Here is a 25,056-nt window from a genome sequence, read left to right as displayed (position 1 = left end):
AAAATGTAACTATGAATTAACTAAGGTACATACTGTGTATTTCCATTTTTAAAAAATTTTATTTTTATCTCTTCCTTCACCCATTCAGTCCTAATGTAGACACCCATTCATTTCAGCAGGGATGATGTCAGAAATCACTTTACATCCATTACCTCTTTTCCCTTTATTTTCATTTTCTTGCTTACAAACATTAGATCAGGTGTCATTGACCTAGAATGCATAACGAATGTTTTCTTGTTCTAAAGAGTTTATAAAATAGCCAGATATTAAACTAAAGCTTCATTTTTTTTCTCTTCATTGTTCGAAAAGAGAAAACGAAACTATGACGATGAACATGTAATTTTATTGTTCAAATACAAGAATTGTAGACATTTGTTGACATCTACCAACAAAAATTTCAATCTTCACTAGGTTCCATAATCTGACACTTATTTGATAGGTCCATTTTAATTAGCATGGTTTTCACGTAATGATGATTGTTGATGAGTTGACTTGAAAGAGAGGAGACAGATGTATAAGTGATCGTTGGCACTGAGGACCATGAGTTGCCTCTCTTTTGAAGGTTATGAAAAGGACTGTCATGGGTTGACATATCATTATACCTAAGTGGAAACTTAGAAGGCTCCACCATCAGTCCAGAATAACTGCTCTGTAATGGATGGAAAAACAGTGGAAACAGTGTCAGACTTTATTTTTTTGGGCTCCAAAATCACTGCAGATGCTGATTGCAGCCATGAAATTAAAAGACGCTTACTCCTTGGAAGGAAAGTTATGACCAACCTTGATGATACATTAAAAAGCAGAGTCATTACTCTGCCAACCAAGGTCCGTCTAGTGAAGGCTATGGTTTTTCCCGTGGTCATGTATGGACATGAGAGTTGGACTGTGAAGAAAGCTGATCACTGAAGAATTGATGCTTTTGAACTGTGGTGTTGGAGAAGACTCTTGAGAGTCCCTTGGACTGCAAGGAGATCCAACCAGTCCATTCTAAGGGAGATCGATCCTGGGTGTTCATTGGAAGGACTGATGCTAAAGCTGAAACTGCAATACTTTGGCCACCTCATGAGACAAGTTGACTCACTGGAAAAGACCGATGCTGGGAAAGGTTGGGGGCAGGAGGAGAAGGGACGACCGAGAATGAGATGGCTGGATGGCATCACCGACTCTGTGGACATGAGTTTGAGTGAACTCCGGGAGTTGGTAATGGATAGGGAGGCCTGGCATGGTGTGATTCATGGGGTCGCGGAGAGTTGGACACGACTGAGCAACTGAACTGAACTGAATGGAGATACTATGCGGTTCTGAGAAGCAGACACAGTTGTAGTAGCCAAGTTCTCAACGTGGCCATTTACTTGAGTGTAGCTGCTATGTGAGTGCCACTTAAAAATGCTCAACTGATTTAAAACAACAGGTTGATCTCCCACAATCTATTCTGTTTGGCTAACTGATATTGATGATGGGGAAGGTAAGTCACACAGAGCTAGAGCTCTTGTATTAGCGATGATCTGGCTGCTGTGAGGCTTTTGTATGAAAGGCACAGTTAAACTGGTGGAGGCTGAAAATGTATTCTCTCCACTAGTTTCAGGAAGAAAATCTGAGTTACGATCATCTATGTTGACACTTTTTTTAACATGCTGCTTCTTGTAATCTCAAACTAATGAAGATATTGGAAACACATTGTTAATCCCAACTCTTCTTTTTATTCTTACTAGAAGTTGAGGATAACCGCTTTTGAAATTTGGATTATAGTAGATCTGTAACTAAAGTCAAAGGATACAATTATTTAATTTCTCTATAAACCAAGGTAAAACTGCCATATAGCTAAACTATAAAACTTTATTCCTTCGTACAAATGGCTAACAAACACATGAAAAGATGCTCGACATCACTCATAATCAGAGAAATGCAAATCAAAACCACAATGAGGTACCATTTCATGCCAGTCAGAATGGCTGTATTCAAAAGTCAACAAGCAATAAATGTTGGAGAGGGTGTGGAGAAAAGGGAACCCTGTTACACTGTTGGTGGGATTGCAAACAGTACAACCACTATGGAGAACAGTGTGGAGTTTCCTTACAAAACTGGAAACAGGGCTGTCATATGACACAGCAATCAGACTCCTGGGCATACAAACCAAGGAAACCAGAATTGAAAGAGACACATGTACTCCAATGTTTATCGCAGCCAGGACATGGAGACAACCTACATGTCCATATGCAGACGAATGGATAAGAAATCTGTGATACATATACACAATAGAGTATTACTCAGCAATTACAAAGAATACATTTGAATCAGTTCTAATGAGGTGGATGAAACCGGAACCTATGATACAGAGTGAAGTAAGGCAGAAAGAAAACCACAAATACAGTATACTAACGCATATATATGGAATTCAGAAAGATGATAACGATAACCCTGTACACAATACAGCAAAAGAGACACAGATGTATAGAACAGTCTTTTGGACTCTGTGGGAGAGGGCGAGGGTGGGATGATTTGGGAGAATGGCATTGAAACGTATATTATCATATGTGTAATGAATCGCCAGTCCAGTTTCGATGCATGATACAGGATGCTCGGAGCTGTTGTACTGGGATGAACCGGAGGGATGGGATGGGGAGGGAGGTGGGAGGGGGGTTCAAGATGGGGAACACATGTACACCTGGGGCAGATTCATGTCAATGTATAGCAAAACTAGTACAATAATGTAAAGTAATTAGCCTCCAATTAAACAAATTTAAAAAAGAAAAAAAATAGTATTCCTTTAATGATACCAATTAAATTGCATCCAATAAAACACCTCCAGAGTAGTTTTAACAGCTAACATGTTAGAAACAATTATGTTCATCAGCTAAATATGTGTTGTATATGTACAGTAAATGCCACTTTAAGTAGCTTCAAGACTTGTATCTTGTTTCAAGTTGATTGGAAAGTTTCTTAAACATAAAATATTATATCCTCTAGCTGTTCTCAAGTTCAAAAAATAAAGCTTTTCAACAAGTTGCTATCTCAATTTTAAATTCCATTTTAGCTACCTATGGTAAAATGCTTATTCTTTTCTTCTTAGAGAAAGTCTGATAGTGAAGCAGATCTTTGAAAAGTTTGTCGCTTTTTACTAAACCTATAAAGATTAAGCTGTCGAACTGAACATTTCACTTTACTGGTTTCAAGTATTCTGAAAGGCACCTTTCTTTCCAAGACTTCTTTCTTGCAGAGTTCTTCATTGATCACTATACAAATGTCACTCTCATCCCACCAAATAGATTCAAATTGATCACTTTCAACTGTATTCCACAATTTTTGTGGAAAAGTGAGTGAAAGAAATTCATTCAACTCACCTGTTTGAGGGACAGAAAATGTGTAACGTGGACTTTTTTTCACAACTTCCTCAGACAAAGCCTGAAAAGCATATTCTTCAATAATAGATATCAAATCTGTGTCCCCAGCAAGTGTATAATCATACAAAGAAGATCTGATGGAGTTTTCTGAACCAGTGGATTCGTAGTTAGGAGACACGTCTTGAATTTCTGAAGAAATATGTGCCATCTCATAAAAATCTTTCTTCAGATAATTTTCTCATTTTTCCGATTTTACACACTACAACTTCAAATGCTGCTTGGCTGGCCTACAGAGAGAAACTCCCTAGACCATCACAGTGGTTCAAAGATTCACTTGTCTCCTAGCAATTGAAGGGTAGCTGTGACATCACAACGTGACTGCTCTCCTAGCAATTGAAGGGTAATGTTCAACCAGTGTTTACTTCAGCATCAACTTAAAATACAGGCTCCTTACCTAAATAGTAACCAAAACCATGAGCCTGCACAATCTCATTTCTAAAGAATTTTTACATGGATAATTCACATCAGTAAATCTATTTGGTTTCTGAAATAAAAGTGATTCATCACCCTTCTATACACACATTTTTAATTTTCAATATGCAGGTCAGGAAGCAACAGTCAGAACTGTACATGGAACGACAAACTAGTTCCAAATAGGGAAAGGAGTAAGTCAAGGCTGTATCTTGTCACCTTGCTTATTTAACTTATATTCAGAGTACAGCATGAGGAACGCTGGGCTGGAAGAAGCACAAGCTGGAATCAAAATTGCTAGAATCAAGATTGCTGGAATCAAGATTGCTGGGAGAAATATCAATAACCTCAGATATGCAAATGACACTACCCTTATGGCAGAAAGTGAAGAGGAACTCAAAAGCCTCTTGAAGAAAGTGAAAGAGGAGAGTGTAAAGGTTGGCTTGAAGCTAAACATTCAGAAAACAAAGATCATGGCATCTGGTCCCGTCACTTCATGGGAAATAGATGGGGAAACAGTGGAAACAGTGTCAGACATTTTTTGGGGGGGAGGGGCTCCAAAATCACTGCAGATGCTGATTGCAGCCATGAAATTAAAAGACGGGTTACCCCTTGGAAGGAAAGTTATGACCAACCTAGATAGTATATTAAAAAGCAGAGACATTACTTTGCCAACAACAGTCCGTCTAGACAAGGCAATGGTTTCTCCCATGGTTATGTATGGATGTGAGAGTTGGACTGTGAAGAAAGCTGATCGCTGAAGAACCAATGTTTTTGAACTATGGTGTTGGTGAAGATTCTTGAGAGTCCCTTAGACTGCAAGGAGATCCAACCAGTCCATTCTAACGGAGATCAATCCTGTGAGAAGGCTCCAAGGCCACATCTTGAACCATGGCATACTCACAGAACTGAAGATTGTGCACTAGAAAATACCAAAGGAGACCAAGCCAATGTCCATTTAAGATCCGTTCCTCAACGGAGGGAGAGAGGAAAGTGTATGACTGCCAAAGGCAGAAGGAAATAGGCTACTAGTATCCTGGCCCCAGAGACATCCCCTACCAAGCTCTAAGCTGGCTGACAGTTGCTAATGATGAATTCCTCACTTCATGGACAGTTCACCTAGGCCAGGAACATGACAGTCTGGGGTCAGTTACCCTGAGGAGACACATGGCATACTTGAGAATGTGCCTTCTGGCACAGGCAGCAAACTGAGTGACTGAGACCAGAGAACTGCATAAGATGCACAGCCCACCTGGGACTGTGCCTTGCCTCCAACCAATCACCTGAGATTTTGGACTTGGGAAGAGCACAGAGCATATAGCCAATCTTGAGCATGGCCCTTGCCAAGCACCTAACTGCCTGATTGGCTGGGAAGTGCATGAAACACATTGCCCCTGACTGTGTCCTCATGTATCAACCAGGAGTCCGAGCAGGATGGACCCAGAAATTACATGTCACATTTGTCATTGACAAGCCAGACGTGATCAATCCACCTCAAGCACCCACAATATCCCAATGGTATTTGTTTTCTGTGTCCCACCTCTCACCACCAAGACACTGAACAGCTTAGGTCAAATAAGAGGCTACTGGACCCTCGTTTCATGTTGAAAACCAGATATGGAGAGGCTTTTAAATAAAAGAAGGAAATATAAGCAAAGAAGCATAAACCAACCCAGAAGTAACAGGTTCAATGGAATAAGTCTACAATATCTGCTCAGACTGTTCAACTGAGGAACAACAATCACCTTTGACAAGTACAAGCTTTAACAAGAGACTGTCTGACACTGTATTGACACCAAAAAGCGCACAACTGCTTTGAAATTCTGCGATCAATTTCTATATGATTTCTTTCACTTTATACAATTGTAGCCCTTTAGTAGACCCTAAACTTTTATTTCTATTAACTATTATTACCTTTCAAAAACACACAAACGCACACACACACATACACATAAATCTCTTTTTAAACACTTTTCTTTTTACATATATGAAGGAATGAATTTGGACTCCATTTTGTTTTTTACACTATTTAAACAAGTCTAAATTTTCTTCTTGGTTCTTAACTTTTACTTTCCAAAAATTGATATCAATGTTGCAGCTTTAGTAACAAAGTCTTTTCGATCTGATTTCACTTGTGGATTCATTTCCTGAATTGATTGCTCTCTCCCCTTTTAACTCTCCCCTATCTCCTCCTAGCATATTAAAAAGCAGAGACATTACTTTGCCAACTAAGGTCGGTCTAGTCAAGGCTATGGTTTTTCCCGTGCTCATGTATGGATGTGAGAGTTGGACTGTGAAGAAAGCTGAGCACCAAAGAATTGATGCTTTTGAACGGTGGTGCTGGAGAAGACTCTTGAGAGTCCCTTGGACTGCAAGGAAATCCAACCAGTCCATTCTAAAAGAGATCAATCCTGGGTGTTCATTGGAAGGATTTATAGTAAAGCTGAAACTCGAATACTTTGGTCACCTCATGTGATGAGTTGACTCACTTGAAGAGTCTGATGCTAGGAGGGATTGAGGGTAGGATGAGACGGGGACGGCAGAGAATGAGATGGCTGGATGTCATCACCGACTCGATGGACATGAGTTTGAGTGAACTCCGGGAGTTGGTGATGGACAGGGAGGCCTGGCGTGCTTTGGTTCATGGGGTCACAAAGAGTCGGACACAACTAAGTGACTGAACTGAACTGATCTCCTCCTAGGCACCTCTTTATCCCTCCTCCCATTGCTGTCTGAAATTCTGGATATCCCTTTGATTCTTTCTGGCTGAGGAGAGTTGTGTCACCATTAACCTGGGGTTTTATCTTCTGTATTGTGTGGATGTCAATTTTTGATGCTACCGTAATCTGGGGACAGAAACCCAGAGGCCAGGACATCGATTCCAGAACTTTACATCAACATAGAACTTACCTCAAGGAACGTTAAAGGAGACGCACACACCCCAGAGTTTCCGAGTCTACATGGAAAGTAATCTCCACACTTGAGTCAGCAAGTTCAGTAGAAGAGAACCCACAGATAGTCTCCAGCAAAACAGAAACACAACAGTGAATATTATAAAAGGGGGTACACTACGCCATGCCAAACCCACAAACGCCCCAAAGCACAATCCATGGACAATTCATTGCACTTCAGAGAGAAGAGATATAGATATGCCTGCCAGTGCACAGACACAAATTATCCGAAGTATTAAACCTTGAGAAGTCACTGATCCAATTCCACCCACAAAAGGCAGGTTCCACAACATGGTGGGTCTATAACTCTCCAGCCTGAAGAAAGGGGACCCAAATCACACTAATCGAAACAAAATGAAAAGGGAGAGAAATATTCAGCTGCTGAAGGTAAAAAATAAAATCCCACAAAAACAAAGTAAAGAAGAGGAGTTAGGAAGTTTTCCTGAAAAAGAATTCAGACTAATGAGAGTAAAGATGATCAAAATCATAGATGTCTAGATGGAGAACACCAAAACAAAAAGGGGTGGGGTAGCTGGAAAATTCTTGAGGAAGTAAAAGCTGCAACGACCCTTAAATGAGTCAAGACGCAAGAATTGGGAGCAGACATGGAACAATTGAATGTTAAAAATTGGGAAAGGAGAGTGACATATCTCTATATTGTCACTCTGTTTAGGATGAATCTTAAGTAGAGTATACTGTTAAAATACCAGACGAATAAGTCACAAGCTGACATCAACGTTTGGGAGAAGCAGCAACAAGCTCAGATATATAGATGGCAACACTGAAACAAACAGAAAGTGAAGAGGAAATAAAGAGTCTTTTGATGAGGGTGAATGAGAAGAGTGTTAATAACTTAGCATTCATAAAAAAAAGGTAAGGGCATCTAGTCCCATCACTACTCTGCAAATAGAAGGGGTAAGCATGTAAACTTCCAGATGTTCCAGTTGGTTTTAGAAAAGGCAGAGGAAAGACAGATTAAATTGCCAACATCTGATGGATCATGGAAAAAGCAATAGAGTTCCAGGAAAACATCTCTTTCTGCTCTATTAACTATGCAAAGCCTTTGACAGTGTGGATCACAATAAACGATGGAAAATTTTGGAAGAGATGGGACTACCAGACCTCCTCACCTGTCTCTTGAGAAAACTGTATGCAGGTCAGGAAGCAGCAGTTAGTGCTGGACACAGAATAGACTGATTCCAAATAGGAAAAGGAGCAAGTCAAGGCTGTCTATGGTCACCCTGCTTATTTACCTTATATGATGAGCACATTATGATAAAGGCTGGACTGGAAGAAGCACAAGCGGGAGTCAAGATTGCTGGGAGAAATATCAATAATCTCACATATGCAGATAACCCGACCCTTATGGCAGAGAGGGAAGGGGAATTAAAAATCTCTTGATGAAAGGGAAACAGGAGAGTTAAAAGGTTGGCTTAAAGCTCAACATTCAGAAAACTAAGATCATGGCATCTGTTCCCATCACTTCATGAGAATGAGATGGGGAAACAGTGGAAACAGTGTCAGACTTTATTTCTTTGGGCTCCAAAATCACTGCAGATGCTGATTGCAGCCATGAAATTAAAAGACGCTTATGCCTTGGAAGGAAAATTATGACCAACTTAGATAGTATATTAAAAATTAGAGACATCATTTTGCCAACACAGGTCAGTCTAGTCAAGGCTATGTATTTTCCAGTGATCATGTATGGATGTGAGAGTTGGACTGTGAAGAAAGTTGAGCGTGGAAGAATTGATGCTTTTGAACTGTGGTGTTGGCGAAGACCCTTAGAGTCCCTTGGACTGCAAGGAGATCCAACCAATCCATTCTACAGGAGATCAGTCCTGGGTGTTCATTGGAAGGACTGATGCTGAGGCTGAAACTCCAATACTTTGGCCATGTGATGCGAAGAGTTGACTCATTGGAAAAGACTCTGATGCCGGGAGGGATTGGGGGCAGGAGGAGGAGGGGACGACAGAAGATGAGATGGCTGGATGGCATCACCAATTCGATGGACATGAGGTTGAGTGAACTCCGGGAGTTGGTGTTGGACAGGGAGACCTGACGTGCTGTATTTCATGGGGTAGCAAAGAGTAGGACATGACTGAGACACTGTACTGACCTAAACTGAAATATGTGAAAACAGTGATAAGCTTCATGTTTTTGGCTGTAAAATTACTAAGAATAGTTACTGCAGTCACCAAATTAAATGTCACTTGCTTTTGGATTTAAAAGCTATGAAAAACCTGGACATTGTATTAAAAAGAAGACACACCACCTTACTAAATTCTCAATTAAAAAATAAACGTCAATGACGGTAATAGTGGAGGCCATGGGATGTTGTTGAATAATGTGTATAGCTTCTGACTGTTAATTTATTTAGCATCTTTTTATTGCTAATTCATGAAATACTTAAAATACTTCATTTGACAGGCACTATGTCTTAGCTGATGTACAAGATACATAAGGTAACTTGGGGAGACATGCAACACATAGAAGAAATGGATATCTGTGGTTAACTTGGTAAGAAGGAAGATAGGTTCTTTCCAACCCCAAGCAAGTGTTTAGGAAAAGTTGTGAAATGTGGCTTATTGTGACTGAAAATATGTTGCCTGATTGTAGCTCTAGTAATTCTGTGAAATAGATAGGTAATGAAGCTACTAAGGGAAAGAAATGTCATGTCTTCCAAGAACTGATTACCTTGCTGAGATGCTGCATTCACTACAAGGATTTAAGTCTCTCTTTGTAGGAACAGGAAAGCAACATCAAAATATACATTAGGAAATATAGTGTGCTGTCTTGGTGGGAGGAAATAAAGATGTGACGTAAGGAGAGCAGAACAAGAATGACCCTTTATAATACTACTTGTAAAATGCCTATTTTTTTTGCTGACTGTGGTGCAATCTTTGAATATGTCATGTTATCATTGGCATCCCGGTTATGGTATGATAGTGGTCCTGATTACCGAATAGGCTACATCTACATTTTCAAGTGAAACACACACACACACACACACACATTTAATGAAGACAACCTTCTGTCTAACCTCTTAGCTTTCTTTCCAATAACTGGCATAATATAATAAAACTGAGAAAGCATTCAAGTATATACTATTCATTTGCTTTTTCTAAATTTGATTTTTATCTCTTCCTTCTCCCATACCATCCTAACTTAGACAGTCAGTTCAGCCTGGATGATTTCAGAAGTCAATTTATTTACATTTTGCCTTTCCACTTTGTTCACAGTTTCTATTTTTTTCAAACAATTCATTAGGTGTAGGGTGTTCACTGGAAGGACTGATGCTAAAGCTGAAACTCCAATACGTTGGCCACCTCATGTGACGAATTGACTCGCTGGAAAAGACTCTGATGCTGGGAAAGGTTGGGGGCAGGAGGAGAAGGGGACAACCGAGAATGAGATGGCTGGATGGCATCACTGACTCTGTGGGCATGAGTTTGAGTGAACTCCGGGAGTTGGTGATGGACAGGGAGGCCTGGCGTGCTGTGATTCATGGGGTCGTGGAGAGTCGGACATGACTGAGCGACTGAACTGAACTGAACTGAACTGAATGTATCTAGGATACATATTGAATGTTTCCTTGAACAGAAAATTTTACATTGAAGCAGAGCAAAATATCCAGGAACTGAAATACTCATTTTACCCTTAATTATTTCAAAATAGAAATTGACACTATGAAAATGAACATATAACTTTATTCTTCAAAGGAGAGAATTGTAGGAATTTGTTGACATCTCCCAACATTAATTTTAATCTTCAGTATCCTGTATAATCTTTCACCAGCTGTATTAGGATGATTTTCAAATAATGAAGATGGTTGATGTATTGACCTAGAAAGAGAGACAACAATGTATCAGGGACCTTTGGCACTGGGACACATGAATGGCCTGCCTGTTGTAGTTTAGGAAAAGGTTTGTATATGGGCTGACACATTACCATGCACTCCTGGAAAAGTAGAAGGTTCCAGCCTCAGTCCAAAATAACTGTTGCATAATGGAGATACGATGTGGTACTGCAAAATAGAAGTAGACATAGCTGCCAAATGTTCGTTGGAGCCATTTGATTTAGAGCAGCTGCTAAGTGAAACCCCATGAACAATGCTCTACCTAGACTGTGGGATGGAGAGGGAGATGGGAGGGTGTTCTGAAAGGGAGGGGATATATGTATATCTATGGCTGATTTGAGTTCTGACAGAATACAGCAAAATTTGGTGAAACAATTACCCTTCAATTAAAAAAAGAAAAACAATAAGAGAAACAGCAGGTTGATGTATCACAGTATGCTCCTGTGGTCTAACTGACATTAATGATGAAGAGAAATAATTTCAAGTGAGGACATTTGTATCAGCAACTCTTTGGATGGTAGAACGCTTTAGTATGAATGGCACACTTAAACTTCTGTAGGCTGAAAATACATTCGCTTCTCTAGTTTCAGGATTGAAGTCAGCGTTATGACCATCCATATCACCGGTTGCTTTAACATACTTCTTCATATAATCTTGGAGTATTGAAGATACTGTAGAGACATTTTCATTATCAACTCTTCTTTTGATTCCTACTAAATGTGAGGATAATCTCCTTCAAAATATGGTTATGTTAAAACTGAAACTAAAACCAAAGGGGGGAAAATATTTAGAAACATTTTCAACCAAGATAAATCAGAAAAACAAAGAAAAATGTATTCCTTTAGTCATAAAATGTAAATAGTATCAAATAATCCCCTTCCATTAGTAATACTAAAAACTTACATAGTCGTAGAAATTATCATCCTCAAGTAAAATATGTTATAAATCTATGGCAAATATCATTTACATGGCTTTAGGATTTGAAATTTTTTCTTTTATTTATTTACTTATGTCAAAATATCATTTAAGCCATTTTTTTTAATCTGGCCAAACAGATGACAGAGAGAAGACATCACCAAATGTTCAACACTGAAATCAGATTGATTTTATCCTTGCAGTCAAAGATGGACAAACTCTATACAGACAGCAAAAAGAAGACCAGGAGTTGACTGTGGTACAGATCATGAACTCCTTGTTGCAAAATTCAGACTGAAGTTGAAGAAAGTGGAGAAAACCACTATACCATTCATGTATGACATAAGTCAAATTCCTTATGACTATACAGTGGGAGTGAGAAATAGATATAAGGGACTAGATCTGACCGAGAGTGTGACTGATAAACTATGGAAGGAGATTTGTGACATTTTACAGGGGACAGGAATCAAGATCATTCCCAATAAAAACAAATGCAAAGAAGCAAAATGGCTGTCTCAGGAGGCCTTACAAATAGCTGTGGAAAGAAGGGAGGTGAAAAGAAAAGGATAAAAGGAAATATATGCCCATTTGAATGTAGAGTTCCAAAGAGTAGCAAGGAGAAATAAGAAAGACTTCCTCAGTGATCAATGCAAAGAAATAGAGGAAAGCAATAGAATGGGAAAGACTAGAGATATCTGCAGGATGATTCGAGATACTGAGGGAATATTTAATGCCAAGATGGGCTCAATTAAGGACACAAATATTAGGGACCAAAGAGAAGCAGAAGATATTAAGAAGAGGTGGCAAGAATACACAGAAGAACTGTACATAAAAGATCTTCAGGATCCAGAAAGTCACGATGGTGTGATCACTCACCTAAAACCGGACATTCTGGAATGTCAAGTGGGCCCTAGGAAGCATCACTATGAACAAAGCTAGTGTAGGTGATGGAATTCCAGGTGAGCTATTTCAAATCTTGGAAGATGATGCTGTGAAAGTGCTATACTCAATATGTCAGCAAATCTTAAAAACTCAGCAGTGGCCCCAGGACTGGAAAAGGTCAGTTTTCATTCCAAACCCTAAGAAAGGCAACGCCGAAGAATGCTCAAACTACAGCACAATTGCTCTCATCTCACATGCTAATCAAGCAATGCTAGAAAGTGTCTTTAAAAACTAAAACATGACTTGGCCAACAGAGGCCCGTAGAATCATATCTATGGTCTTTCCAAACGTATGTACAGATGTGAGAACACCAAGGAATTACTGATTGTGAACTGCTCTGCTGGGGAAGACTTGTGAGATTCCTTTGAACTGCAGGAACCCCAACAAATGAATTGTGAAGAAAATCAACTTTGAAGGATCATTGGAAGGACTGATGCTGAAAATAAAGCTCTGAAGCTTTGTCCATCTGAGGCAAAGAGCTTACTCATTAGAAAAGACCCTGATCTTTAGAAAATGTTGAAAGCAGTAGGATCAGTAGGTGAGAGAGGATGAGACATTTGGATAGCATCAGCGATTCAAAGGACATGATCTCGGGGAATCTATGGGAGACAGTGAGGGACAGAGAGGCCTGATGTGCTAGAGTGCAAGGGGATACAAAGAGTCAAACATGGCTTAGTGGCTGAAGAACAATAACATTTCAGTTAATAAAGTGGGTCTTGCAGGCTGGCAGTTGGTCCCAAAATATCAAAGGAATAGGAGGAAAAGACCAGTCTCTCCCCAACAAATTCATCTAAGCATCGACTGCACATGGAAGAACTTCCAGAAAACAAATTGTGAACACTGTTGACTGGCCCAAGAAACCCAGAAGTCAAACATGTTTTTTTTCCAGAGGTAGGAAAAAATAAAAGAGACACAAAGAGAGACAAAGTATTTAGGGGCTGAGGCTGGTCTTGGAGAGGAAGTTGTAAATGAGGAGAAGCTTGCAGACAATTGTAAACCCTCTCAGATCAGTGAGAGTGGAGAACTCTGGAACTGCATAGAACAACATAACCACGGGAAAGAAAAACAAAAGCAAATGTGCCTGACTGTAATTACCAGCAGAGAAACATCTCAGATACTCCTGTCCACCATCATTGAGGTGGTCCTGGGAGGGATGCCTGGCCTGCATCATCTGCCCTTTGATAAGGACCCAAGTTTAGCGCTCTGAGGATGATCTGACAGAGCTAAGGTGTTGTAGCAACCTAAACCACGGGAACACCAGAGACAAAAATGCAAAAAAAGGACCTTTCTTGAGAGAAGTCTCTATGGCCACATAGTGAAAACAGACACTCACAGAACAAAAGACTGCACATTGCAAACTATCAAAGATGTGCTAATAAGCTGCCATTTATGGCCCTTTCCTCCACGGAGGCAGAGAGGAATGTTTGCATGAGACAGAGGCAGGAGGCAAGAGGCTGCTGTTATATCAGCCCTACAGACCACATCTCCCACCAAGCTCTGAGCAGGCTGCCAGTTGCTAACCATGTCTTCCTGGGTTCATGCTTGGTTCACAAAGGCCAGGAGGGTCAAAACATGAGTTCAGCAACCCTCTGGAGACACACGGAATTCTTGCAAATTGTCCTTCTGGCAAAGCCAGCAATGAAGGAAATTTACATGGTTGAAAACAGGCTGGAGTTAAAACTCCCCTCCAGGTCCTGCCCACCATTCTATGCAAAGCTAAGAACTCTCTCACCTGAAGAAAAAAATGGACATTAAGGCTGATTACACCCAGCTTCCAGCGGGTCCAGCCTCTGCCAGATCTCCAAAATTCCTTGCCCCAGCCATTTAAGAGATAACTGCACCGAACAAACTTGGAGAAAAACAGGTCCCCTTAAGACAGTGGCTTTCCACATATATGCCTATATATATATATATATATATATACATACTATTTTCTTGGGTTAGTGCAGCAGCTCATTAATCTGCTGCCCTTTCTCACCTCATTAAAGGTGATCTGTTCCTGTAAAGTGCCGGTCTCAGTCTTTTTCTGAACCTTGACTTCTCTAACTCCCTTACCCTACAACAAACCGAGTGGCTGGCACCTGACAGGTACATAAGATGCATGGCATACCTTGGACAGTACTTTGCCTGCCACCCAGTTGCTTGAGCAGTTTGGACCTGGGAAGGAAACAAAGCATATAACCCATCGTGTTCAGTGACCTTGCAGAGCACCTGAGAGCCTGAGTGGCTTAGACTAGGGAAGGGCATGAGACACAAGGCCCACTTTGGGCAGCTCCCTCGCAGATCACCCAGGAATCTGAGCAGGGTGAACCGAGAAAGTACATGTCACCTATGACAGTGGCAGGCCCACTGTGGTCCATCTACCTTAAGCACCCCAACCCATATATCACATCGGTATTTGTTTACAATGTCCTCCCCCTCACCACTGCACCACTGAGCAAATGAGGTCATATAAGGGCCTGCTGCCCCCTGGTGTTATGGTGCAAACTACTCATGTGTAACTTGTCATGGAAAAAAATTGCAGACTGAGGAAGTAAACATAAGCAAAGAAGTGTGAACCAGCCTAGAAGTGACAGGTGCAACAAATTGAAACTCTGAAGTTAATCCAGAAAATGTGCAATTCAGGGCAACAATAGCTTTTGACAACAAGTCAGTTAGTTAGTCTGTCCTTCAGTTCAGTTGCTTAGTAGTATCCGACTCTATGCAACCCAATGAACTGCGCATTCCAGGTCTCCCTGTCCATCACCAACTCCCGGGGTTTACTAAAACTCGCATCTGTCGAGTCAGTGATGCCATCCAGCCATCTCATCCTCTGTCATCCCCGCCCCCTCCTGCCCCCAATCTCTCTAAGCATCAGATCCTTTGCCATTGAGTCAACTCTTTGCATAACATGGCCAAAGTATTGGAATTTCAGCTTTAGCCTCAGTCCTTCCAATGAACACCCAGGACTAATCTCCTTTAGGAAGGACTGGTTGGACCTCCTTGCAGTCCAAGTGTTGGAAAAAGAGACCATCTGACACTGATCTGACACCACTAATCTCACAACAACTCCAGATAAATTGTTAGATTATTTTTTATTTTATTCATGTTTTTAATTAAACTTTTTTTATTCCTTATCATTCCCTTACATTCATTTCTATATACTACATTACAAGTTTGAGAATTATTTTGGCTTCTGTCATTTTTCCAGTATTTATAGTAGTTTATATAGATATCAGTTCAGTTCAGTCGCTCAGTCGTGTCCAACTCTTTGTGAACAGCCATCTCATTCTCTGTCATCCCCTTCTCCTCCGGCCCCCAATCCTTCCCAGCATCAAAGCAGAGACATTACTTTGCTAACCAAGGTCCATCTAGTCAAGGCTATGGTTTTTCCAGTGGTCATGTATGGATGTGAGAGTTGGACTGTAAGGAAAGCTGATCTCCAAAGAATTGATGCTTTTGAACTGTGGTGCTGGAGAAGACTCTTGAGAGTCTCTTGGACTGCAAGGAGATCCAACCAGTCCATTCTAAAGGAGATCAATCCTGGTTGTTCATTGGAAGGACTGATGCTAAAGTTGAAAGTCCAATGCTTTGGCCACTTCATGCAAAGATGACTCACTGGAAAAGACTCTGATGCTGGGAGGGATTGTGGGCAGGGTGAAAAAGGGACGACAGAGCATGAGATGGCTGGATGACATCACCAACTCTATGGACGAGTTTGAGTGAACTCTGGGAGTTGGTGATGGACAGGGAGGCCTGGTGTGCTGTGATTCATGGGGTCACAGAGAGTCGGACACGACTGAGCAACTGAACTGAACTGATAGTAGTTTAAATTCTATTTTAGGTTCTTAATCTTTGGCTTTTGAAACTTTTTATTAATCAATGTTTATAACTTTGGGAATTCTATCTTTAGAATCTATTTTCACTTACGGATTTATTTCCTGAGTTGATTGCATGTGGCTTTTTTACTCTCCCTTTTCTCCTCCTAGAAACCTCTATCTCCCGCCTCACTTCGCTCTGCTCCAAAGAACTCTGTGAATCCCTTTGATTGTCTTTGGCTTTGGAGAACTGCTTCACCATCAACCTTATAATTTATCTTCTGTCTGAGGATGCAGAATTCTTGATGCTGCTGTAACTCAGGGACCAAAACCCAGAGGCCACAGGTCAATTCCCAATCTTTAGATCATTGTTGAACTCCTGACACCAAGGAACACTAAAAGAGAAGCACATTTAAAAGTTTCCATGCCTACATGGAAATCAAGCCCTGAGCTGAAGCCAGCAATTTCAGTGCAAGTCAACCCGCACGTAATTTCCAGCAAAGGAGAAACACAAAAATAAATAATATAAAAGTGTTACCTGAAGCCATACCAAAACCACAGACACCGCAAAGCACATTGCAGGATAATTCATTGCACTTCATAGAGAAGTGACCCAGCTCTACCTGACAGACCACAGGCACAAGATCCCACAAATATTAAACCTTGGAAACTTACTGGTCCAATCCCACCCACAAAGATCAGCTTCCACAGCAAATTGGGTCCATAACCCTCCAGCCTGCAGAAAGGGGACCATCTAAACAAAATGAAAAGGGAGAGAATTATGCAGCTGCTGAAGGTGCATGATAAAAACACACCAAAACAAACGAAGAGGGGATAGGAAGTCTTCCTGAAAAATAATTCATAATAATGAGAGTAAAGATGACTAACTTCTTGAAAGCTAAATACCCTGGAGTTCCTACTGAGAAGAAATAAACATGTTTACCATGGCTCTAGAAGAAGTAAAGAAGAAACAATTGATAATAATCAATGCAAATACTGAGATTAACAACACCCTGGAAGGAACCGACAATAGAATAACTGAGACAGAGAAACAACTAATTAGGTGGAGGTAGAAAGGTGAAGGCAATGGCACCCCACTCCAGTACTCTTATCTGGAAAATCCCTTGGACAGAGGAGCCTGGTAAGCTACAGTCCATGGGGTCTCGAAGAGTCAGAAACGACTGAGCGACTTCACTTTCACTTTTCACTTTCATGCATTGGAGAAGGTAATGGCAACACACTCCAGTGTTCTTGCCTGGAGAATCCCAAGGACGGAGGAGCCTGGTGAACTGCCATCTATGGGGTCGCACAGAGTCGGACACGACTGAAACGACTTAGCCTCAGCAGCAGCAGAAAGGAGGAAATAAACAAAACATATTGGGTGTGTAAAACAAAAAAAAAAAGAAAGAAAAACATGAAAAGATCTGAGAATTCTGGGACAATATTAAATGTGTTACCATGAGAATGTCCTAATGGACAAGACCAAAAAAAGAAGAAATGAAAAAAAAGAAAGGGGGAAGGGGGGCATGAGAAAATTATTGAAGAGATAAAAGTTGAGAACCTCCATTAAATGGGGGAAGGAAATAGCTCCCTGAGTCCCAACACGCCAGACTTTTACAAACAGGATGAATGCAAAGTAAAACACCCCACAACAAATATTTTAATCAAACACTGCAAATTTAAATAGAAAAACAAACATTAAAAGCAGCAAGAGGAAAGATATAAATATCATACAAGTGGATCCCCATAAAGATAGCAGCTGCTGTTTCAATAGAAACTCTTCAGGCCAGTAGAGGATGGTAGAACGTTTGCAAAATGATGAATGAGCCAAACCTAACACCAACAAGGATTTCATTCAAAACCAAATGGTTTAAGCAAAACTTTGAGCATTCATTAACATGAAACTGCCAAACTCTTAATGATGCTGTTAAACTGGGACACAGTTCATATGTCATCAGATTTGGAAAACTCACCATTGTCCTTGAGGTTGGAAAAGGTCAGTTTTCATTCCAACAACAAAGGATGGTAATGCCAAAGAATGTTCAAACAAGCATGCACTGTTGCTCCTTTCACATGCTAGTGTGAAAAACTCAAAAATTCTTCAAAAGAACATAAACCAAGAACTTCCAGATGTGAAATCTAGACTTGGAAACAATAGACGAACCAGAGAACAGTTAGGAAACATTCATTGGATCCCAGAGGAAACAAGGGAATTTCAGAAAGGCATTTACTTCTGATTCACTGACTCCACTAAAGACATTGGCTGTGTGTATCAAAGTAAACTGTGAACAGTTTGAAAGAGACTGGAGTCACAGACCTTCTTACTGTCACCTGAGAAATGTGTATGCAGCACAAGATGCAAGAGTTGGAACAAGACATGGAACAATTGACCATTTTAAACCTGGGAAAGGTGAGGAGGAAGACTGCACATTATCACTCTGCTTATGTGAGATATATGCAGACTATACTCTTCAAAATGTCAGGCTGGATGAATAATAAACTGGAATCAAGGTTTCTGGGATAAACTTCAACTCCCTTAGATATGCAGATGGAAACACTGTAAAACGAGAAAGTGAAGAGGAATGAAAGAGCGTCTTGATGAGGATGAGTGAGGAGAGAAGAAACCTTGCTGAGAACTCAGCATTCAAAAGACCAACACAGGGTGCCTGCTCCCATCACTACTTGGCAGAAAGAAGGTGGAACTGTGGAATCAGTGGCAGACTTAATTTTCTGCTCCAAAATCACTGTGAATGGTGATTGCAGGCATGAAACTAACAGACACTTCCTTCTTGGAGGAAAAACTATGACAAACCTAGATCTTGTGTTCAAAAGAATTGACATGAGCTTATTAACAAAAATCTCCTCAGTCACAAACCTCTGTATAGATGTGAGAATTGTAATCTAAAGAAGGCTGAGAGCTGAAGAACTGATGCCTTCAAACTGTGATGCTGGAGAAAACTCTTAGGGGTCCCTTGGACTACAAAGAGATCAAACCAATCAATCCTCAAGGAAACCAAACCTGAATATACTTTTGAAGCACTAAAGTTGAAGCTGAAACTCGAGGATTTTGCCAACCTGATGATAAGAGCCAACTTTGGAAAATACCATGACACTGGGAAAGATTGAGGACAGGAAGAGAAGGGGGTGACAGAGGGTGAGAAGTTTGGACGGCACCACTAGTTCAATGGACATGTGTTAGAGCAAACTATGGGAAACAGTGAAAGAAAGGGAGGCCTGGTGTGTTGAAGTCCAGGGAGTGACAAAAGAGTTGTACATGACTGAATGACTGAACAACATCAATCAAAATATCTCAAAATACTTCTTAAAATCACTCTAAATGTAATTTAGTAAAATAAATAGCAACAACAACAAAACCTACACTTTAAGGTGGTATACTAGAAGATGGGAAAATGGATTTTTTTTCTCTTCATATGGCAAAGATAGACTGTCAAAGAGGCAAATCTTACAATTGAATAGATTCTCAACATTACAATGTAAGAAACATTTTTTGCAAACAATAAGCGATAGAGTGTCATAGTTACTATACTAATAGTAGACAAAACAAACTTTAAATAAAAAATGGTATGAAACAAATGGCATTAAATATATTCAGCTTAGTCACACAGTCATATCTGATTCTGCCACCCCATGGATTGCAGCATCCCAGGCCTCCCTGTCCAAAACCAACTCCCGGTGTTTTCTCAAACGCCTGTCCATTAAGTTGGTAACGCCATCCAACCATACATCCTCTGTTGCCCCCTTCTCCTCTTGCTTTCAATCTTTTCCAGCAACAGAGTTTTTCCAAATGAGTCAGTTCTTCACATCAGGTGGCCAAATATTGGAGTCGCAGCTTCAGCATCAGTCATTCCAGTGATTATATTAATTATATATTTTCATATTATCTTTATATTTATGATATAGTGGTATATCACACACACACACACACACACACACACACACTCGTAAGTTCACATCATCAAAGAGTTACAGTTACCTAATATTTGAATGGTTTCTCTGCCTTTAGGCTAACATGAAGTGTAAAATCTGCAAAACATGAGCAAGAATTGTAGTCCAAGAATAAACATCCAGAAATAAATAGTCAAATCATTCAAGAAGAAGATAAGACCCCTAAGGGAAGAGAAAACCTAAAAGACAATACAAACCAGTGGACTCAAGACAGATGTGCAGAGCATTCCACTTCAAAAGAACAGAAAAACACACATCTGTCTCAACTGTACATGGAATAATCTCCAGAACATTCCTGATAATTGGGTTTATATTAAGCCATGGAATTTCCATTAATTATGTAAATCATACCAAATATGGTATCTGGCATCCAAACCATGTAAATTGAAATCAACAATGGGAGGAAAAATTGAGAAATGTAATGTGTGGAAAATTAAACACATTCTGAAGGACTCGATAAGGCAAAGAATAACTCACAGGGGAAATAAGAACATATTTTGAGGTGATTCAAAGTGAAAACACAAGGTAGCAGGTCATCAGAATGGAAACCACATTTATTTAAGCTTACATAAAATGAAAGCTCTCCCATCCTGGGAAGAAGCTAATGCATTCTTCAGAAGCTGAAAACAAAAATCTTAATTCACAGCAATGAGAAAGAGGAAATCAACAAATATTGGTATGGTTATAAGATAATATAAATAGTAAGAGAATAGAGAACATTGAACAAAAACAAAATTAGTAAAAAGAGTATTAAGTAAACTAAACAAACAAAAAGAGAAGATTTAAGTACTGAAATGAGACTGAATAAGATGTCATTTCTATTAAACATACTAAATAAAGAGGAATTTTAGTTATTTAGGACAGGTATTACTGTCAACAAAAGTCTCAAGCTATGTGAAGCAGTCAAATTGCTAGAATAAAAAAGAGACTAAAACAATTTTTAAAACTGGAAAGAAATGAACAGATTCATTAGAAAAAGAGGTAGAATTGGTTATCCCACTGTTTGTAAATATGTCTAGAGAACAAGATATTTTTTATGCTGTACTATCCTGTGTGTTCATTGGAAGGACTGATGTTAAAGCTGAAACTCCAATACTTTGACCACCTCATGCGACGAGTTGACTCACTGGAAAAGAGTCTGATGCTAGGAGGGATTGGGGGTGGGAGGAGACGGGGACGACAGAGAATAAGATGGCTGGGTGGCATCACCGACTCGACGGACATGAGTTTGAGTGAGCTCCGGGAGTTTTTGATGGACTAGGAGGCCTGACGTGCTGTGATTCATGGGGTCGCAAAGAGTAGGACATTACTGAGTGACTGAACTGAACTGATACTGATGTTTTGCTGAGCATGTCATTGGTTATAAATGAAAGGAATATGTGTACTATACATGTACATATATATATGATATTATATTATATTAATATATATACTAATATACATTATTAATATAATTGTTTATATATATTATAGTGTATTTTGTGTTGTTATGTATATATATATACTATATACATATATATTTAAGCAACCAGTTAAAGTGATATTTCATTTGTTAAGTCACTACACTCCTGAAGGACACTCTGCATCACACAGACTGTCGCCCTTCAGGTATTCTCAATCCACTGAATTCTCAAGGCAAGGAAATAGGAATGGGTTTTTATGCTGTTCCAGGTGATCGTCCCAAAACTTGGCTCGAACCTGCATCTCTTTTAACTTCTACATTAGAATGCGGGATACTTACTACTAGTGCAACCTGGACAACCGTATATATACAGCTACACATATACATGCATATGTATATGTCGAAAGTTTACGTATATTATCTTGGTGTATATAGGTATCAGTATATATTTTGCAGGAGGTATACAGTTGCAGGTCCGTCCGTTCCATTCCGTCGCTCAGTCGTGTCCGACTCTATGCGACCCCGTGGACTGCAGCCTACCAGGCTTCTCCGTCCATGGGATTCTCCAGGCAAGAATACTGGAGTGGGTTACCGTTTCCTTCTCCAGGGGATCTTCCCGACCCAGGGATCGAACCCGGGTCTCCCGCATTGGAGGCAGACGCTTTAACCTCTGAGCCACCAGGGAAGCCCAATGTCCTTGCAATTAAGGACTTGTATCAAGAGAGTCAGTCTTCATTCCAATCCCAAAGAAAGGCAATGCCAAAGAATGCTTAAACTACCGCACAGTTGCACTCATCTCACACGCTAGTAAAGTCATGCTCAAAATTCTCCAAGCCAGGCTTCAGCTGTATGTAAACCGTGAACTCCCAGATGTTCAAGCAGGTTTTAGAAAAGGCAGAGGCACCAGAGATCAAATTGCCAACATCCGCTGGATCATGGAGAAAGCAAGAGAGTTCCAGAAAAACATCTATTTCTGCTTCATTGACTATGCCAAAGCCTTTGACTGTGTCGATCACAATAAACTGTGGAACATTCTGAAAGAGATGGGAATCCCAGACCACCTGACCTGCCTCTTGAGAAACCTGTATGCAGGTCAGGAAGCAACAGTTAGAACTGGACATGGAACAACAGACTGGTTCCAAATAGGAAAAAGAGTACGTCAAATTGTATATTGTCACCTTGCTTATTTAACTTATATGCAGAGTACATCATGAGGAACGCTGGGCTGGAAGAAGCACAAGCTGGAATCAAGATTGCTGGGAGAAATATCAATAACCTCAGATATGCAGATGACACCACCCTTATGGCAGAAAGTGAAGAGGAACTCAAAAGCCTCTTGAGGAAAGTGAAAGAGGAGAGTGAAAAGGTTTGCTTGAAGCTCAACATTCAGAAAACAAAGATCATGGCATCTGGCCCCATCACTTCATGGGAAATAGATGGGGAAACAGTGGAAACAGTGTCAGACTTTATTTTTTTGGGCTCCAAAATCACTGCAGATGCTGATTGCAGCCATGAAATTAAAAGACGCTTGCTCCTTGGAAGGAAAGTTATGACCAACCTTGATAGTATATTAAAAAGCAGAGACATTATTTTGCCAACCAAGGTCCATCTAGTCAAGGCTATGGTTTTTCCCATGGTCATGTATGGATGTGAGAGTTGGACTGTGAAGAAAGCTGATCGCCGAAGAATCGATGCTTTTGAACTGTGGTGTTGGAGAAGACTCTTGAGAGTCCCTTATACTGCAAGGAGATCCAACCAGTCCATTCTAAAGGAAATCAATCCTGGATGTTCATTGGAGGGACTGATGCTAAAGCTGAAACTGCAATACTTTGGCCACCTTATGCGATGAGTTGACTCACTGGAAAAGACTCTGATGCTGGGAAAGGTTGGAGGCAGGAGGAGAAGGGGACGACGGAGAATGAGATGGCTGGATGGCATCACTGACTCTGTGGACATAAGTTTGAGTGTACTCCGGGAGTTGGTGATGGACAGGGAGGCCTGGCATGCTGTGATTCATGGGGTCGCGGAGAGTCGGACACGACTGAGCGACTGAACTGAACTGAACTGAACTGATCAAGAGAGTTGGACTGTGAAGAAAGCTGATCACCGAAGAACTGAGGCTTTTGAACCGTCGTGTTGGAGAACGCTTGAGAGTCCCTTGGACTGCAAGGAGATCCAACCAGTCCATTCTAAAGGAGATTGATCCTGGGTGTTCATTGGAAGGACTGATGCTAAAGCTGAAACTCTAATACTTTGACCACCTTATGACGAGTTGACTCGCTGGAAAAGAGTCTGATGCTGGGAGGGATTGCGGGCGGGAGGAGACGGGAGCGACAGAGAATGAGATGGCTGGATGGCATCACTGACTCGATGGACATGAGTTTGAGTGAACTCCGGGAGTTGGTGATGGCTACGGAGGCCTGGCATGCTGTGATTCATGGGGTCGCAAAGAGTAGGACACGACTGAGAGACTGAACTGAACTGAATTGCAAAAGTCCTTAGTTACGGCAGCTGCCACCAGTGTTGCCTGAAGGACTGGTTTGAGATAGAAAGAATAGATCCTAGCCCTAGTTAAGGTGCTTATCAAAGGAATTATTTCAAGGAGCCCAGATTTTTGCATCTTCCCATAGGTTAAAAAAATATCTCAGTCCATTCACTTGAGGTGTCCAGTTTTTCTTCATTAACCATAATATTCGGACATTCTCCATACCTGATCATTGTACCAAAACTTCCGTAAAACCTGGCTCCACCTATCCTTGTTCAGAGCAGTATTTTTGCAATACTTGAGCATGATAAAATCCTACTTAGGATGAAAGTCCTGCTGAAGAAAACATAATTCTCCACTTTTAGGCAATGCATTTTCCCAGTCAGTAGCGCACATTCTAGAATTGCGATATAAGGGATTCTTGTGCAGCACCTCAGTTTTAACCTATGCTTACTAATTCCTACTTATCATAGTTCTGAAAGTCAAAGGTCTGCTGTTACTTATTAAAATTTGAGGGGATTCATGGCTTCATAAATTGGTGACATCACTTTATGAAAGCATATCACCATATTTGTTTGCTTTATTTTAGGAATCCCTTCTTTACGTTTAGAAACAATGACAAATTAGTGAAGTGAAGGGACACTTAAGTGTAGAGTCTGAATTTATTCTGGCTAACTTAGTTCTGCATTTTAAGTTTGTTTGTTTTTGCTAAGTCTATACATACTGAAGCAGTCCTGGGTACATAGTTTACTTGACATGCCCTGGATGCTTTATTTGGCACTTGCACAAATTGTCTAAGGACTGATTTTCTTTCTTCAATTGAAACAAAATGATTAAAATTTGGAGTATAATTAACTTACAATGTTGTGTTAGTTTCTGCGGCCCAGAGAAATAAATCATTTATTAGTAAATATAGCTGAGCCTCCC

At 40.4% G+C, this 25,056-nt stretch overlaps 1 pseudogene; it reads right to left on the bottom strand.

The window, feature by feature from the left end:
- Positions 1-397: 397 nt before the first annotated feature.
- On the bottom strand, positions 398-3,549 carry LOC148773062 (heat shock transcription factor, Y-linked-like; annotated as a pseudogene).
- Between the last annotated feature and the right edge of the window lie 21,507 nt (positions 3,550-25,056).

This window comes from Moschus berezovskii, chromosome Y (genome assembly GCF_049115385.1).
Source record: "Moschus berezovskii isolate FMDL1 chromosome Y, NW_MosBer_1.0, whole genome shotgun sequence".
Lineage (NCBI taxonomy): Eukaryota > Metazoa > Chordata > Mammalia > Artiodactyla > Moschidae > Moschus > Moschus berezovskii.
This window is presented reverse-complemented; position numbering and strand designations above follow the sequence as displayed.